Here is a 14,325-nt window from a genome sequence, read left to right as displayed (position 1 = left end):
GGCCCGTTTTTTGTGTCGTACGGCACTGTGGAATCTAATCTTCCCCACTTGCTTTGTAGAGGAAGAACTTAGAATGCACATGAGATAACAGACCATCAAAAAATGCTTCCTTGGTTGAAGAGTTGCTAGAGTGCATTAGCTTGAGACTGTGTTTTCCCTACAAGCCACCCATTGTCTGAACAGAGGTAGAGGTAGCAAGGTACATTTGAAAGCTGATTATACAAGGAGCAGAGAATGCATTGGCCGGGAATCGAACCCGAGTCAACTGCTTGGGAAGCAGCTATTCTCTCCACTATACCACCAATGCCCTGACAGACCATTATTTAGTCATCTATCAACTGTTTTTCTTGCAGGGCTATGACACACTCACTCTTACTCAGGAATCTTTCTATTTCTCCCTGAAATAAGAGAGAAGTCTAAAGCGTGAAACTTGTGCTTGCTTGGATTCATTCTCCAGATGTGCACAATTGCTTTTATCTAAGGCTAAAATGTTCACAACTTCAGTACAATGCACTATGCAAATTAATTTGCCAGTTAGGAAGAGTTTACCACAGTGTTGCAACCTGTACCGTGTGCACTGCTTTTGGGTCCCTGATGGTCTAGTGGTTAGGATTCCGTGCTTTCACTGCCGCGGCCCGGGTTCGATTCCCGGTCCGGGAATGAGGGAATCAGGTTTTGGCACTGTGAGTAGCGTAAACCTAAGACAGTTCTGCTGTTGTTATCCAATGAGATCCAACTAGAATGTCAATTTAATCGAGCCCGTCACAAATTCAATAGGACCTTGGTTTGTAAGAAGTCATCCTATGCGCACCACTTGATTTGAAAGAACACTTTACAGCCAGCAGATTTACTACTTCTCTTTAGAGAAGGGCTCGCTTAACTCTTTCCAGCAGCTCTAGGATCGTTGTGGCTTTTAAAAGCTAAAAGAATTATCAAGTTTTTCTGTGTTTGCTTGGATTCATTCTCCAGATGTGCAGAATTGCTTTCATCTAAGGCTAAAAATTTCACAACTTCAGTACAATGCACTATGCCAATTAATTTGCCAGTTAGGAAGAGTTTACCACAGTGTTGCAACCTGTACCGTGTGCACTGGTTTCAGGTCCCTGATGGTCTAGTGGCTAGGATTCCGTGCCCTCACCGCCGCGGCCTGGGTTCGATTCCAGGTCAGGGAATAAGGGAACCAGGTTTTGGCACTGTGTGTAGCGTAAACCTAAGACATTTCTGCTGTTGTTATCCAATGAGATCCATCTAGAATGTCAATTTAATCGAGCCCTGTCACAAATTCAATAGGACCTTGGTTTGTAAGAAGTCATCCTATGCGCACCACTTGATTTGAAAGAACACTTTACAGCCAGCAGATTTACTACTTCTCTTTAGAGAAGGGCTCGCTTAACTCTTTCCAGCAGCTCTAGGATCGTTGTGGCTTTTAAAAGCTAAAAGAATTATCAAGTTTTTCTGTGTTTGCTTGGATTCATTCTCCAGATGTGCAGAATTGCTTTCATCTAAGGCTAAAAATTTCACAACTTCAGTACAATGCACTATGCCAATTAATTTGCCAGTTAGGAAGAGTTTACCACAGTGTTGCAACCTGTACCGTGTGCACTGGTTTCAGGTCCCTGATGGTCTAGTGGCTAGGATTCCGTGCCCTCACCGCCGCGGCCTGGGTTCGATTCCAGGTCAGGGAATAAGGGAACCAGGTTTTGGCACTGTGTGTAGCGTAAACCTAAGACATTTCTGCTGTTGTTATCCAATGAGATCCATCTAGAATGTCAATTTAATCGAGCCCTGTCACAAATTCAATAGGACCTTGGTTTGTAAGAATTCATCCTATGCGCACCACTTGATTTGAAATAACACTTTACAGCCAGCAGATTTACTACTTCTCCTTAGAGAAGGGCTCGCTTAACTCTTTCCAGCAGCTCTAGGATCGTTGTGGCTTTTAAAAACTAAAAGAATGATCAAGTTTTTCTGATACTTTGATGTGTAACACGGTGCTTAAAAACATCTTGAGCAGCAAAGAGAAATGCCATTTGTCATTAAAGGGACACTCCACCCATTTGCATTAGGCTTTGCATTGTTAGAAACCCAGTCATACTTTTGAATGGTCATGCAACACTCTCTCATTTCCCCCTGAGACGGGAGAAATCCGTATTCACCTCTTTACACTTCCTCCTACAATGACGCAAAATGACGATTTTTGCGTCATTGTAGGAGGAAGTGTAAGAGGGGTGGATTTCTGTTGAGACTACAAGCCTAGTTCCCACCCTTCAACACCGCCCATAGGGGGTTGGACCTAATGGGCTAACAGACCTATCACAGATCAGTGCCAGTGCTGTAGACTGGCAGAGAGCTGCAGCTAACATATATATATATCTACCGTATATCTATATAGATATATATATCTATATAGATATAGGTATATATAATTGTCATGAGATCCACACTCCTTACCAGTTGGTGGCGGTAATGCTGCTTTAAGTTGTTTGCCAACCGCCAATAAAAAAAACGAAATAGAGAGAGAGATAGAGCTGCAGCCTGCAGCTAACACGGAGAACTGGAGAAGATATGGCTCGAGCTGGGGCGAATTGGTGGCGTCCTGGAGACCTACTTTAAAATACCTAAAGTCAACTGGAAACGAAAGCCAAAGCCTACAGGGCCAAATGGACGTCTTTCTGTAAAGTAAGTTTGTTTTCTTTGTTACTATGTCAAGGAGTACTCTTGCTAACATGCTAACGTGGCATGTTCATTGTACAAATAGCTTGCAGTTATGCAAGCTACTGTGGCACGCTAGGCTCAAATGCCATCACTCACTTTGTGATCAATGTTTTGTCTAGACAATTTCGTCTAACAGCCTACCGGCACTTTCTTGAGTGTGTCCTGCAAGGAGAGAGATTGGGCAGAGGGCGTCTGGCGTGCAGGCTATCCGCCAGAACTACCCAGCTCCAGACGGCCAGTACTACGGGCGCTCAGGAGGACGCTCAGGAGAAGCTATAGTTTCCTTGTTTTATATTCATTCAACAGTTGTATTGTTTGTATAGTTATTTAATTGAATGGTTAAAATGTACTTTGTTGTGGTTCTTTCTTAGTAATGTTGCTCCAAGTGTATTCGAGTTATTGAACGACCAACATTTCAGAACGGGAACTACCCAGCTACTGTTACCTCAGATGACAAAACGACAGAATTGTGATCATAGCCTACCTATAATTACTATAAATTATGAAGCATTACAAGTATACATTGCATTATAAGTTTGTTGCAAATCAGTTACCTCCTTCAGAGTTTATGATGCTATTCTAAACTTTGTTGAAGGCAGACAGGAGAGAAGGAGTGACATTTTGTTTTTTAATTCACAAAATAAGAATTGTCATGAACATAAAGACACACAAACAAAACTATCCACACTATAAAAAAAAAAAAGAGGTATTGACCCTGTGATTGAGTATACAGTAAGGTGCTCGATGGAAGTGCAAACAGGTAAGGCAGTGACATGATTTCCAGGTAGCGTAGTCGGGTGGAGCTCGTACATTCTCGGGGGAGTGGCCTGCGGATCTTGAGCATTGCAATGCATTATGGGGATTGTTGTCTTTAATCCACAAGCACAAAAAAGTCATTTTCTGCCTTTTCTCGGTCAAGAAGGCACCAAATTAGAAATTTATGCTACTATTCTACTACATATATGGCCCACTTTCAATACATATTCATGTCTCCACTGGTGGAATGTTCCTTTAAATGACATGGGCATCCACGAATGATTCGGAAAAAGAGAAATTTCATGGTCTATTGTCGGACAAAATGTTTTTGTCCGCGGACTTGGACCATTTGGTGATCTGGCAGGTGCTGGCCGTCCATCCGTCCGTCCGTCTTGGATTGAGTTTGAGGGAGGACAGTTTCTTGTGTCGTACGACACTGTGGAATCTAATCTTCCCCACTTGCTTTGTAGAGGAGGAACTTAGAATGCACATGAGATAACAGAGCATCACTTTAACTGAAGAGTCATAGAAAAACATGCTTCCTTGGTTGAAGAGTTACTAGAGTGCTTTAAGCTTGAGACTATGTTTGCCCAACAAGCCACCCATTGCCTGAACAGAGGTATAGATAGCAAGGTACATTTGAAAGCTGATTATACAAGGAACAGAGAATGCATTGGCCGGGAATCGAACCCGGGTCAACTGCTTGGGAAGCAGCTATTCTCTCCACTATACCACCAATGCCCTGACAGACCCTGATTTAGTCATCTATCAACTGTTTTTCTTGCAGGGCTATGACACACTCACTCTTACTCAGGAATCTTTCTATTTCTCCCTGAAATAAGAGAGAAGTCTAAAGCGTGAAACTTGTGCTTGCTTGGATTCATTCTCCAGATGTGCAGAATTGCTTTCATCTAAGGCTAAAATGTTCACAACTTCAGTACAATGCACTATGCCAAATAATTTGCCAGTTAGGAAGAGTTCACCACAGTGTTGCAACCTGTACCGTGTGCACTGCTTTTGGGTCCCTGATGGTCTAGTGGCTAGGATTCGGCGCTCTCACTGCCGCGGCCCGGGTTCGATTCCCGGTCAGGGAATGAGGGAATCAGGTTTTGGCACTGTGTTTAGCGTAAACTTAAGACAGTTATGCTGTTGTTATCGAATGATATCCATCTAGAATGTCAATTTAATTGAGCCCGTCACAAATTCAATAGGACGTTGGTTTGTAAGAAGTCATCCTATGCGCACCACTTGATTTGAAATAACACTTTACAGCCAGCAGATTTACTACTTCTCTTTAGAGAAGGGCTCGCTTAACTCTTTCCAGCAGCTCTAGGACCGTTGTGGCTTTTAAAAACTAAAAGAATGATCAAGTTTTTCTGATACTTTGATGTGTAACACGGTGCTTAATAACATCTTGAGCAGCAAAGAGAAATGCCATTTGTCATTAAATGACATGGGCATCCACGAATGATACGGAAAAAGAGAAATTTCATGGTCTATTGTCGGACAAAATGTTTTTGTCCGCGGACTTGGAGCATTTGGCCATCTGGCAGGTGCTGGCCTACCATCCGTCCGTCCGTCTTGGATCAAGTTTGAGGGAGGCCCGTTTTTTGTGTCGTACGGCACTGTGGAATCTAATCTTCCCCACTTGCTTTGTAGAGGAAGAACTTAGGATGCACATGAGATAACAGAGCATCACTTTAACTGGAGAGTCATAGCAAAACATGCTTCCTTGGTTGAAGAGTAGCTAGAGTGCATTAAGCTTGAGACTGTGTTTCCCCAACAAGCCACCCATTGTCTGAACAGAGGTATAGATAGCAAGGTACATTTGAAAGCTAATTATACAAGGAGCAGAGAATGCATTGGCCTGGAATCGAACCCAGGTCAACTGCTTGGGAAGCAGCTATTCTCTCCACTATACCACCAATGCCCTGACAGACCCTGATTTAGTCATCTATCAACTGTTTTTCTTGCAGGGCTATGACACACTCACTCTTACTCAGGAATCTTTCTATTTCTCCCTGAAATAAGAGAGAAGTCTATAGCGTGAAACTTGTGCTTGCTTGGATTCATTCTCCAGATGTGCAGAATTGCTTTCATCTAAGGCTAAAATCTCCACAACTTCAGTACAATGCACTAGGCCAAATAATTTGCCAGTTAGGAAGAGTTCACCACAGTGTTGCAACCTGTACCGTGTGCACTGCTTTTGGGTCCCTGATGGTCTAGTGGCTAGGATTCGGCGCTCTCACCGCCGCGGCCCGGGTTCGATTCCCGGTCAGGGAATGAGGTAATCAGGTTTTGGCACTGTGTTTAGCGTAAACTTAAGACAGTTATGCTGTTGTTATCGAATGATATCCATCTAGAATGTCAATTTAATTGAGCCCTGTCACAAATTCAATAGGACGTTGGTTTGTAAGAAGTCATCCTATGCGCACCACTTGATTTGAAATAACACTTTACAGCCAGCAGATTTACTAGCCTGATTAACATAGACTTTCAAATCTCTTCGAGATTCTGGTCTGACCAAGACCATAACGAATACGATTCGAAATGGCTTGGTCAACCCGCCTCCCTTGGGTTGCTACTGGTTGTGGCCAGAAAAGGCTGTGCCTTAGCTTAAGCCAATCACACCACTCTTTCCTCTGACGTATGATTTAGCTACCAGCGGGGCTAACTGGTAGATTAAACTCTTACCAGAGCCAGTAGGGAGCAAGGCGAAAACGTCTTTCCTGTCAAGAAATGATTCAAGGGCTGTTCTTTGCTCGATTTTTAACGAGAATCTCCCGTCGAACACTTTCATTACAGCATCTACAGCAGTGTCAAAAGCTTGACGCTGCTCCATGTTGATATTGAATGAAGCGCTTCCGTATACAATCCATGGGTTGAGTGGCAGTTCAACCACGTCACTACCTTGAACATGCCTCTACCCTGGGCCATTGGCGCTGCTCAAAGTTGATTGCTTCCCGACGAAGTGGGTGGAGTTCCCATTTTTTCGGGAACTCGAATTCACCTGAATGAGCAGTTTGCCTGAGTAAGTGTAGCAGAGCCGAAGGTGTTGCGTCACTGCGAGGGCGGAGCCTGGGTACAGATTTACTACTTCTCTTTAGAGAAGGGCTCGCTTAACTCTTTCCAGCAGCTCTAGGACCGTTGTGGCTTTTAAAAACTAAAAGAATGATCAAGTTTTTCTGATACTTTGATGTGTAACACGGTGCTTAATAACATCTTGAGCAGCAAAGAGAAATGCCATTTGTCATTAAATGACATGGGCATCCACGAATGATACGGAAAAAGAGAAATTTCATGGTCTATTGTCGGACGAAATGTTTTTGTCCGCGGACTTGGAGCATTTGGACATCTGGCAGGTGCTGGCCGTCCATCCGTCCGTCCGTCTTGTATTGAGTTTGAGGGAGTGCCGTTTTTTGTGTCGTACGACACTGTGGAATCTAATCTTCCCCACTTGCTTTGTAAAGGAGGAACTTAGAATGCACATGAAATAACAGACCATCACTTTAACTGAAGAGTCATAGAAAAGCATGCTGCCTTGGTTGAAGAGTTGCTAGAGTGCTTAAAGCTTGAGACTGTGTTTGCCCAACAAGCCACCCATTGTCTGAACAGAGGTATAGATAGCAATGTACATTTGAAAGCTGATTATACAAGGAGCAGAGAATGCACTGGCCGGGAATCGAACCCGGGTCAACTGCTTGGGAAGCAGCTATTCTCTCCACTATACCACCAATGCCCTGACAGACCCTGATTTAGTCATCTATCAACTGTTTTTCTTGCAGGGCTATGACACACTCACTCTTACTCAGGAATCTTTCTATTTCTCCCTGAAATAAGAGAGAAGTCTAAAGCGTGAAACTTGTGCTTGCTTGGATTCATTCTCCAGATGTGCAGAATTGCTTTCATCTAAGGCTAAAATGTCCACAACTTCAGTACAATGCACTATGCCAAATAATTTGCCAGTTAGGAAGAGTTCACCACAGTGTTGCAACCTGTACCGTGTGCACTGCTTTCGGGTCCCTGATGGTCTAGTGGCTAGGATTCGGCGCTCTCACTGCCGCAGCCCGGGTTCGATTCCCGGTCAGGGAATGAGGGAATCAGGTTTTGGCACTGTGTTTAGCGTAAACTTAAGACAGTTATGCTGTTGTTATCGAATGATATCCATCTAGAATGTCAATTTAATTGAGCCCTGTCACAAATTCAATAGGACGTTGGTTTGTAAGAAGTCATCCTATGCGCACCACTTGATTTGAAATAACACTTTACAGCCAGCAGATTTACTACTTCTCTTTAGAGAAGGGCTCGCTTAACTCTTTCCAGCAGCTCTAGGACCGTTGTGGCTTTTAAAAACTAAAAGAATGATCAAGTTTTTCTGATACTTTGATGTGTAACACGGTGCTTAATAACATCTTGAGCAGCAAAGAGAAATGCCATTTGTCATTAAATGACATGGGCATCCACGAATGATACGGAAAAAGAGAAATTTCATGGTCTATTGTCGGACGAAATGTTTTTGTCCGCGGACTGGAGCATTTGGCGATCTGGCAGGTGCTGAATGTCCATCCGTCTTGTATTGAGTTTGAGGGAGTCCCGTTTTTTTGTCGTACGACACTGTGGAATCTAATCTTCCCCACTTGCTTTGTAGAGTAGGAACTTAGAATGCACATGAGATAACAGAGCATCACTTTAACTGGAGAGTCATAGCAAAACATGCTTCCTTGGTTGAAGAGTAGCTAGAGTGCATTAAGCTTGAGACTGTGTTTCCCCAACAAGCCACCCATTGTCTGAACAGAGGTAGAGATAGCAATGTACATTTGAAAGCTGATTACACAAGGAGCAGAGAATGCATTGGCCAGGAATCGAACCCGGGTCAACTGCTTGGGAAGCAGCTATTCTCTCCACTACACCACCAATGCCCTGACAGACCCTGATTTAGTCATCTATCAACTGTTTTTCTTGCAGGGCGATGACACACTCACTCTTACTCAGGAATCTTTCTATTTCTCCCTGAAATAAGAGAGAAGTCTAAAGCGTGAAACTTGTGCTTGCTTGGATTCATTCTCCAGATGTGCAGAATTGCTTTCATCTAAGGCTAAAATGTTCACAACTTCAGTACAATGCACTGTGCCAAATAATTTGCCAGTTAGGAAGAGTTCACCACCGTGTTGCAACCTGTACCGTGTGCACTGCTTTTGGGTCCCTGATGGTCTAGTGGCTAGGATTAGGTGCTCTCACCGCCGCGGCCCGGGTTCGATTCCCGGTCAGGGAATGAGGTAATCAGGTTTTGGCACTGTGTGTAGCGTAAACCTAAGACACTTCTGCTGTTGTTATCCAATGAGATCCAACTAGAATGTCAATTTAATTGAGCCCTGTCACAAATTCAATAGGACCTTGGTTTGTAAGAAGTCATCCTATGCATACCACTTGATTTGAAATAACACTTTACAGCCAGCAGATTTACTACTTCTCTTTAGAGAAGGGCTCGCTTAACTCTTTTCAGCAGCTCTAGGACCGTTGTGGCTTTTAAAAACTAAAAGAATGATCAAGTTTTTCTGATACTTTGATGTGTAACACGGTGCTTAATAACATCTTGAGCAGCAAAGAGAAATGCCATTTGTCATTAAATGACATGGGCATCCACGAATGATACGGAAAAAGAGAAATTTCATGGTCTATTGTCGGACAAAATGTTTTTGTCCGTGGAATTGGAGCATTTGGCCATCTGGCAGGTGCTGGCCTACCATCCGTCCGTCCGTCTTGTATTGAGTTTGAGGGAGGCCCGTTTTTTGTGTCGTACGGCACTGTGGAATCTAATCTTCCCCACTTGCTTTGTAGAGGAGGAACTTAGAATGCACATGAGATAACAGACCATCACTTTAACTGAAGAGTCATAGCAAAACATACTTCCTTGGTTGAAGAGTAGCTAAAGTGCATTAAGCTTGAGACTGTGTTTCCCCAACAAGCCACCCATTGTCTGAACAGAGGTATAGATAGCAAGGTACATTTGAAAGCTAATCATACAAGGAGCAGAGAATGCATTGGCCGGGAATCGAACCCGGGTCAACTGCTTGGGAAGCAGCTATTCTCTCCACTATACCACCAATGCCCTGACAGACCCTGATTTAGTCATCTATCAACTGTTTTTCTTGCAGGGCTATGACACACTCACTCTTACTCAGGAATCTTTCTATTTCTCCCTGAAATAAGAGAGAAGTCTAAAGCGTGAAACTTGTGCTTGCTTGGATTCATTCTCCAGATGTGCAGAATTGCTTTCATCTAAGGCTAAAATGTTCACAACGTCAGTACAATGCACTGTGCCAAATAATTTGCCAGTTAGGAAGAGTTCACCACAGTGTTGCAACCTGTACCGTGTGCACTGCTTCTGGGTCCCTGATGGTCTAGTGGCTAGGATTCGGTGCTCTCACCGCCGCGGCCTGGGTTCGATTCCCGGTCAGGGAATGAGGTAATCAGGTTTTGGCACTGTGTGTAGCGTAAACCTAAGACACTTCTGCTGTTGTTATCCAATGAGATCCAACTAGAATGTCAATTTAATTGAGCCCTGTCACAAATTCAATAGGACCTTGGTTTGTAAGAAGTCATCCTATGCGCACCACTTGATTTGAAATAACACTTTACAGCCAGCAGATTTACTACTTCTCTTTAGAGAAGGGCTCGCTTAACTCTTTTCAGCAGCTCTAGGACCGTTGTGGCTTTTAAAAACTAAAAGAATGATCAAGTTTTTCTGATACTTTGATGTGTAACACGGTGCTTAATAACATCTTGAGCAGCAAAGAGAAATGCCATTTGTCATTAAATGACATGGGCATCCACGAATGATACGGAAAAAGAGAAATTTCATGGTCTATTGTCGGACAAAATGTTTTTGTCCGTGGAATTGGAGCATTTGGCCATCTGGCAGGTGCTGGCCTACCATCCGTCCATCCGTCTTGTATTGAGTTTGAGGGAGGCCCGTTTTTTGTGTCGTACGGCACTGTGGAATCTAATCTTTCCCACTTGCTTTGTAGAGGAGGAACTTAGAATGCACATGAGATAACAGACCATCACTTTAACTGAAGAGTCATAGCAAAACATGCTTCTTTGGTAGAAGAGTAGCTAGAGTGCATTAAGCTTGAGACTGTGTTTCCCCAACAAGCCACCCATTGTCTGAACAGAGGTATAGATAGCAAGGTACATTTGAAAGCTAATTATACAAGGAGCAGAGAATTCATTGGCCGGGAATCGAACCCGGGTCAACTGCTTGGGAAGCAGCTATTCTCTCCACTATACCACCAATGCCCTGACAGACCCTGATTTAGTCATCTATCAACTGTTGTTCTTGCAGGGCTATGACACACTCACTCTTACTCAGGAATCTTTCTATTTCTCCCTGAAATAAGAGAGAAGTCTAAAGCGTGAAACTTGTGCTTGCTTGGATTCATTCTCCAGATGTGCAGAATTGCTTTCATCTAAGGCTAAAATGTCCACAACTTCAGTACAATGCACTATGCAAATTAATTTGCCAGTTAGGAAGAGTTTACCACAGTGTTGCAACCTGTACCGTGTGCACTGCTTTTGGGTCCCTGATGGTCTAGTGGCTAGGATTAGGCGCTCTCACCGCCGCGGCCCGGGTTCGATTCCCGGTCAGGGAATGAGGTAATCAGGTTTTGGCACTGTGTTTAGCGTAAACTTAAGACAGTTATGCTGTTGTTATCGAATGATATCCATCTAGAATGTCAATTTAATTGAGCCCTGTCACAAATTCAATAGGACGTTGGTTTGTAAGAAGTCATCCTATGCGCACCACTTGATTTGAAATAACACTTTACAGCCAGCAGATTTACTAGCCTGATTAACATAGACTTTCAAATCTCTTCGAGATTCTGGTCTGACCAAGACCATAACGAATACGATTCGAAATGGCTTGGTCAACCCGCCTCCCTTGGGTTGCTACTGGTTGTGGCCAGAAAAGGCTGTGCCTTAGCTTAAGCCAATCACACCACTCTTTCCTCTGACGTATGATTTAGCTACCAGCGGGGCTAACTGGTAGATTAAACTCTTACCAAAGCCAGTAGGGAGCAAGGCGAAAACGTCTTTCCTGTCAAGAAATGATTCAAGGGCTGTTCTTTGCTCGATTTTTAACGAGAATCTCCCGTCGAACACTTTCATTACAGCATCTACAGCAGTGTCAAAAGCTTGACGCTGCTCCATGTTGATATTGAATGAAGCGCTTCCGTATACAATCCATGGGTTGAGTGGCAGTTCAACCACGTCACTACCTTGAACATGCCTCTACCCTGGGCCATTGGCGCTGCTCAAAGTTGATTGCTTCCCGACGAAGTGGGTGGAGTTCCCATTTTTTCGGGAACTCGAATTCACCTGAATGAGCAGTTTGCCTGAGTAAGTGTAGCAGAGCCGAAGGTGTTGCGTCACTGCGAGGGCGGAGCCTGGGTACAGATTTACTACTTCTCTTTAGAGAAGGGCTCGCTTAACTCTTTCCAGCAGCTCTAGGACCGTTGTGGCTTTTAAAAACTAAAAGAATGATCAAGTTTTTCTGATACTTTGATGTGTAACACGGTGCTTAATAACATCTTGAGCAGCAAAGAGAAATGCCATTTGTCATTGAATGACATGGGCATCCACGAATGATACGGAAAAAGAGAAATTTCATGGTCTATTGTCGGACGAAATGTTTTTGTCCGCGGACTTGGAGCATTTGGTGATCTGGCAGGTGCTGGCCGTCCATCCGTCTTGTATTGAGTTTGAGGGAGTCCCGTTTTTTTGTCGTACGACACTATGGAATCTAATCTTCCCCACTTGCTTTGTAGAGGAGGAACTTAGAATGCACATGAGATAACAGAGCATCACTTTAACTGAAGAGTCATAGCAAAACATGCTTCCTTGGTTGAAGAGTAGCTAGAGTGCATTAAGCTTGAGACTGTGTTTCCCCAACAAGCCACCCATTGTCTGAACAGAGGTAGAGATAGCAATGTACATTTGAAAGCTGATTATACAAGGAGCAGAGAATGCATTGGCCGGGAATCGAACCCGGGTCAACTGCTTGGGAAGCAGCTATTCTCTCCACTATACCACCAATGCCCTGACAGACCCTGATTTAGTCATCTATCAACTGTTTTTCTTGCAGGGCGATGACACACTCACTCTTACTCAGGAATCTTTCTATTTCTCCCTGATATAAGAGAGAAGTCTAAAGCGTGAAAGTTGTGCTTGCTTGGATTCATTCTCCAGATGTGCAGAATTACTTTCATCTAAGGCTAAAATGTTCACAACGTCAGTACAATGCACTGTGCCAAATAATTTGCCAGTTAGGAAGAGTTCACCACCGTGTTGCAACCTGTACCGTGTGCACTGCTTTTGGGTCCCTGATGGTCTAGTGGCTAGGATTCGGTGCTCTCACCGCCGCGGCCCGGGTTCGATTCCCGATCAGGGAATGAGGTAATCAGATTTTGGCACTGTGTGTAGCGTAAACCTAAGACACTTCTGCTGTTGTTATCCAATGAGATCCAACTAGAATGTCAATTTAATTGAGCCCTGTCACAAATTCAATAGGACCTTGGTTTGTAAGAAGTCATCCTATGCGCACCACTTGATTTGAAATAACACTTTACAGCCAGCAGATTTACTACTTCTCTTTAGAGAAGGGCTCGCTTAACTCTTTTCAGCAGCTCTAGGACCGTTGTGGCTTTTAAAAACTAAAAGAATGATCAAGTTTTTCTGATACTTTGATGTGTAACACGGTGCTTAATAACATCTTGAGCAGCAAAGAGAAATGCCATTTGTCATTAAATGACATAGGCATCCACGAATGATACGGAAAAAGAGAAATTTCATGGTCTATTGTCGGACAAAATGTTTTTGTCCGTGGAATTGGAGCATTTGGCCATCTGGCAGGTGCTGGCCTACCATCCGTCCATCCGTCTTGTATTGAGTTTGAGGGAGGCCCGTTTTTTGTGTCGTACGGCACTGTGGAATCTAATCTTCCCCACTTGCTTTGTAGAGGAGGAACTTAGAATGCACATGAGATAACAGACCATCACTTTAACTGAAGAGTCATAGCAAAACATACTTCCTTGGTTGAAGAGTAGCTAGAGTGCATTAAGCTTGAGACTGTGTTTCCCCAACAAGCCACCCATTGTCTGAACAGAGGTATAGATAGCAAGGTACATTTGAAAGCTAATCATACAAGGAGCAGAGAATGCATTGGCCGGGAATCGAACCCGGGTCAACTGCTTGGGAAGCAGCTATTCTCTCCACTATACCACCAATGCCCTGACAGACCCTGATTTAGTCATCTATCAACTGTTTTTCTTGCAGGGCTATGACACACTCACTCTTACTCAGGAATCTTTCTATTTCTCCCTGAAATAAGAGAGAAGTCTAAAGCGTGAAACTTGTGCTTGCTTGGATTCATTCTCCAGATGTGCAGAATTGCTTTCATCTAAGGCTAAAATGTCCACAACTTCAGTACAATGCACTATGCAAATTAATTTGCCAGTTAGGAAGAGTTTACCACAGTGTTGCAACCTGTACCGTGTGCACTGCTTTTGGGTCCCTGATGGTCTAGTGGCTAGGATTAGGCGCTCTCACCGCCGCGGCCCGGGTTCGATTCCCGGTCAGGGAATGAGGTAATCAGGTTTTGGCACTGTGTTTAGCGTAAACTTAAGACAGTTATGCTGTTGTTATCGAATGATATCCATCTAGAATGTCAATTTAATTGAGCCCTGTCACAAATTCAATAGGACGTTGGTTTGTAAGAAGTCATCCTATGCGCACCACTTGATTTGAAATAACACTTTACAGCCAGCAGATTTACTACTTCTCTTTAGAGAAGGG

The 14,325-nt window shown here is 43.6% G+C and overlaps 16 non-coding genes across 16 annotated transcripts; 8 read left to right on the top strand and 8 right to left on the bottom strand.

Annotated features, from left to right (window-relative positions):
• Window positions 1-235: 235 nt before the first annotated feature.
• On the bottom strand, window positions 236-307 carry trnag-ccc (transfer RNA glycine (anticodon CCC)). The gene has a single exon. It is a non-coding gene; the product is annotated as a tRNA-Gly (tRNA).
• A 3,833-nt stretch (window positions 308-4,140) lies between these two features.
• On the bottom strand, window positions 4,141-4,212 carry trnag-ccc (transfer RNA glycine (anticodon CCC)). The gene has a single exon. It is a non-coding gene; the product is annotated as a tRNA-Gly (tRNA).
• Window positions 4,213-4,493: 281 nt separating this feature from the next.
• trnae-cuc (transfer RNA glutamic acid (anticodon CUC)) lies at window positions 4,494-4,565 on the top strand. Its single transcript has one exon. It is a non-coding gene; the product is annotated as a tRNA-Glu (tRNA).
• Window positions 4,566-5,682: 1,117 nt separating this feature from the next.
• trnae-cuc (transfer RNA glutamic acid (anticodon CUC)) lies at window positions 5,683-5,754 on the top strand. The gene has a single exon. It is a non-coding gene; the product is annotated as a tRNA-Glu (tRNA).
• Window positions 5,755-7,138: 1,384 nt separating this feature from the next.
• On the bottom strand, window positions 7,139-7,210 carry trnag-ccc (transfer RNA glycine (anticodon CCC)). Its single transcript has one exon. It is a non-coding gene; the product is annotated as a tRNA-Gly (tRNA).
• Window positions 7,211-7,491: 281 nt separating this feature from the next.
• Window positions 7,492-7,563, top strand: trnae-cuc (transfer RNA glutamic acid (anticodon CUC)). Its single transcript has one exon. It is a non-coding gene; the product is annotated as a tRNA-Glu (tRNA).
• A 755-nt stretch (window positions 7,564-8,318) lies between these two features.
• On the bottom strand, window positions 8,319-8,390 carry trnag-ccc (transfer RNA glycine (anticodon CCC)). The gene has a single exon. It is a non-coding gene; the product is annotated as a tRNA-Gly (tRNA).
• A 281-nt stretch (window positions 8,391-8,671) lies between these two features.
• trnae-cuc (transfer RNA glutamic acid (anticodon CUC)) lies at window positions 8,672-8,743 on the top strand. The gene has a single exon. It is a non-coding gene; the product is annotated as a tRNA-Glu (tRNA).
• A 765-nt stretch (window positions 8,744-9,508) lies between these two features.
• On the bottom strand, window positions 9,509-9,580 carry trnag-ccc (transfer RNA glycine (anticodon CCC)). Its single transcript has one exon. It is a non-coding gene; the product is annotated as a tRNA-Gly (tRNA).
• Window positions 9,581-9,861: 281 nt separating this feature from the next.
• trnae-cuc (transfer RNA glutamic acid (anticodon CUC)) lies at window positions 9,862-9,933 on the top strand. The gene has a single exon. It is a non-coding gene; the product is annotated as a tRNA-Glu (tRNA).
• Window positions 9,934-10,698: 765 nt separating this feature from the next.
• trnag-ccc (transfer RNA glycine (anticodon CCC)) lies at window positions 10,699-10,770 on the bottom strand. The gene has a single exon. It is a non-coding gene; the product is annotated as a tRNA-Gly (tRNA).
• Window positions 10,771-11,051: 281 nt separating this feature from the next.
• trnae-cuc (transfer RNA glutamic acid (anticodon CUC)) lies at window positions 11,052-11,123 on the top strand. Its single transcript has one exon. It is a non-coding gene; the product is annotated as a tRNA-Glu (tRNA).
• A 1,375-nt stretch (window positions 11,124-12,498) lies between these two features.
• trnag-ccc (transfer RNA glycine (anticodon CCC)) lies at window positions 12,499-12,570 on the bottom strand. The gene has a single exon. It is a non-coding gene; the product is annotated as a tRNA-Gly (tRNA).
• Window positions 12,571-12,851: 281 nt separating this feature from the next.
• trnae-cuc (transfer RNA glutamic acid (anticodon CUC)) lies at window positions 12,852-12,923 on the top strand. The gene has a single exon. It is a non-coding gene; the product is annotated as a tRNA-Glu (tRNA).
• A 765-nt stretch (window positions 12,924-13,688) lies between these two features.
• Window positions 13,689-13,760, bottom strand: trnag-ccc (transfer RNA glycine (anticodon CCC)). Its single transcript has one exon. It is a non-coding gene; the product is annotated as a tRNA-Gly (tRNA).
• A 281-nt stretch (window positions 13,761-14,041) lies between these two features.
• Window positions 14,042-14,113, top strand: trnae-cuc (transfer RNA glutamic acid (anticodon CUC)). Its single transcript has one exon. It is a non-coding gene; the product is annotated as a tRNA-Glu (tRNA).
• Window positions 14,114-14,325: the final 212 nt, after the last annotated feature.

This window comes from Odontesthes bonariensis, chromosome 8 (genome assembly GCF_027942865.1).
Source record: "Odontesthes bonariensis isolate fOdoBon6 chromosome 8, fOdoBon6.hap1, whole genome shotgun sequence".
In the NCBI taxonomy this organism is placed as follows: domain Eukaryota; kingdom Metazoa; phylum Chordata; class Actinopteri; order Atheriniformes; family Atherinopsidae; genus Odontesthes; species Odontesthes bonariensis.
Note: the sequence above shows the minus strand (reverse complement) of the source record. Positions and strands in the feature narration are given on the sequence as shown.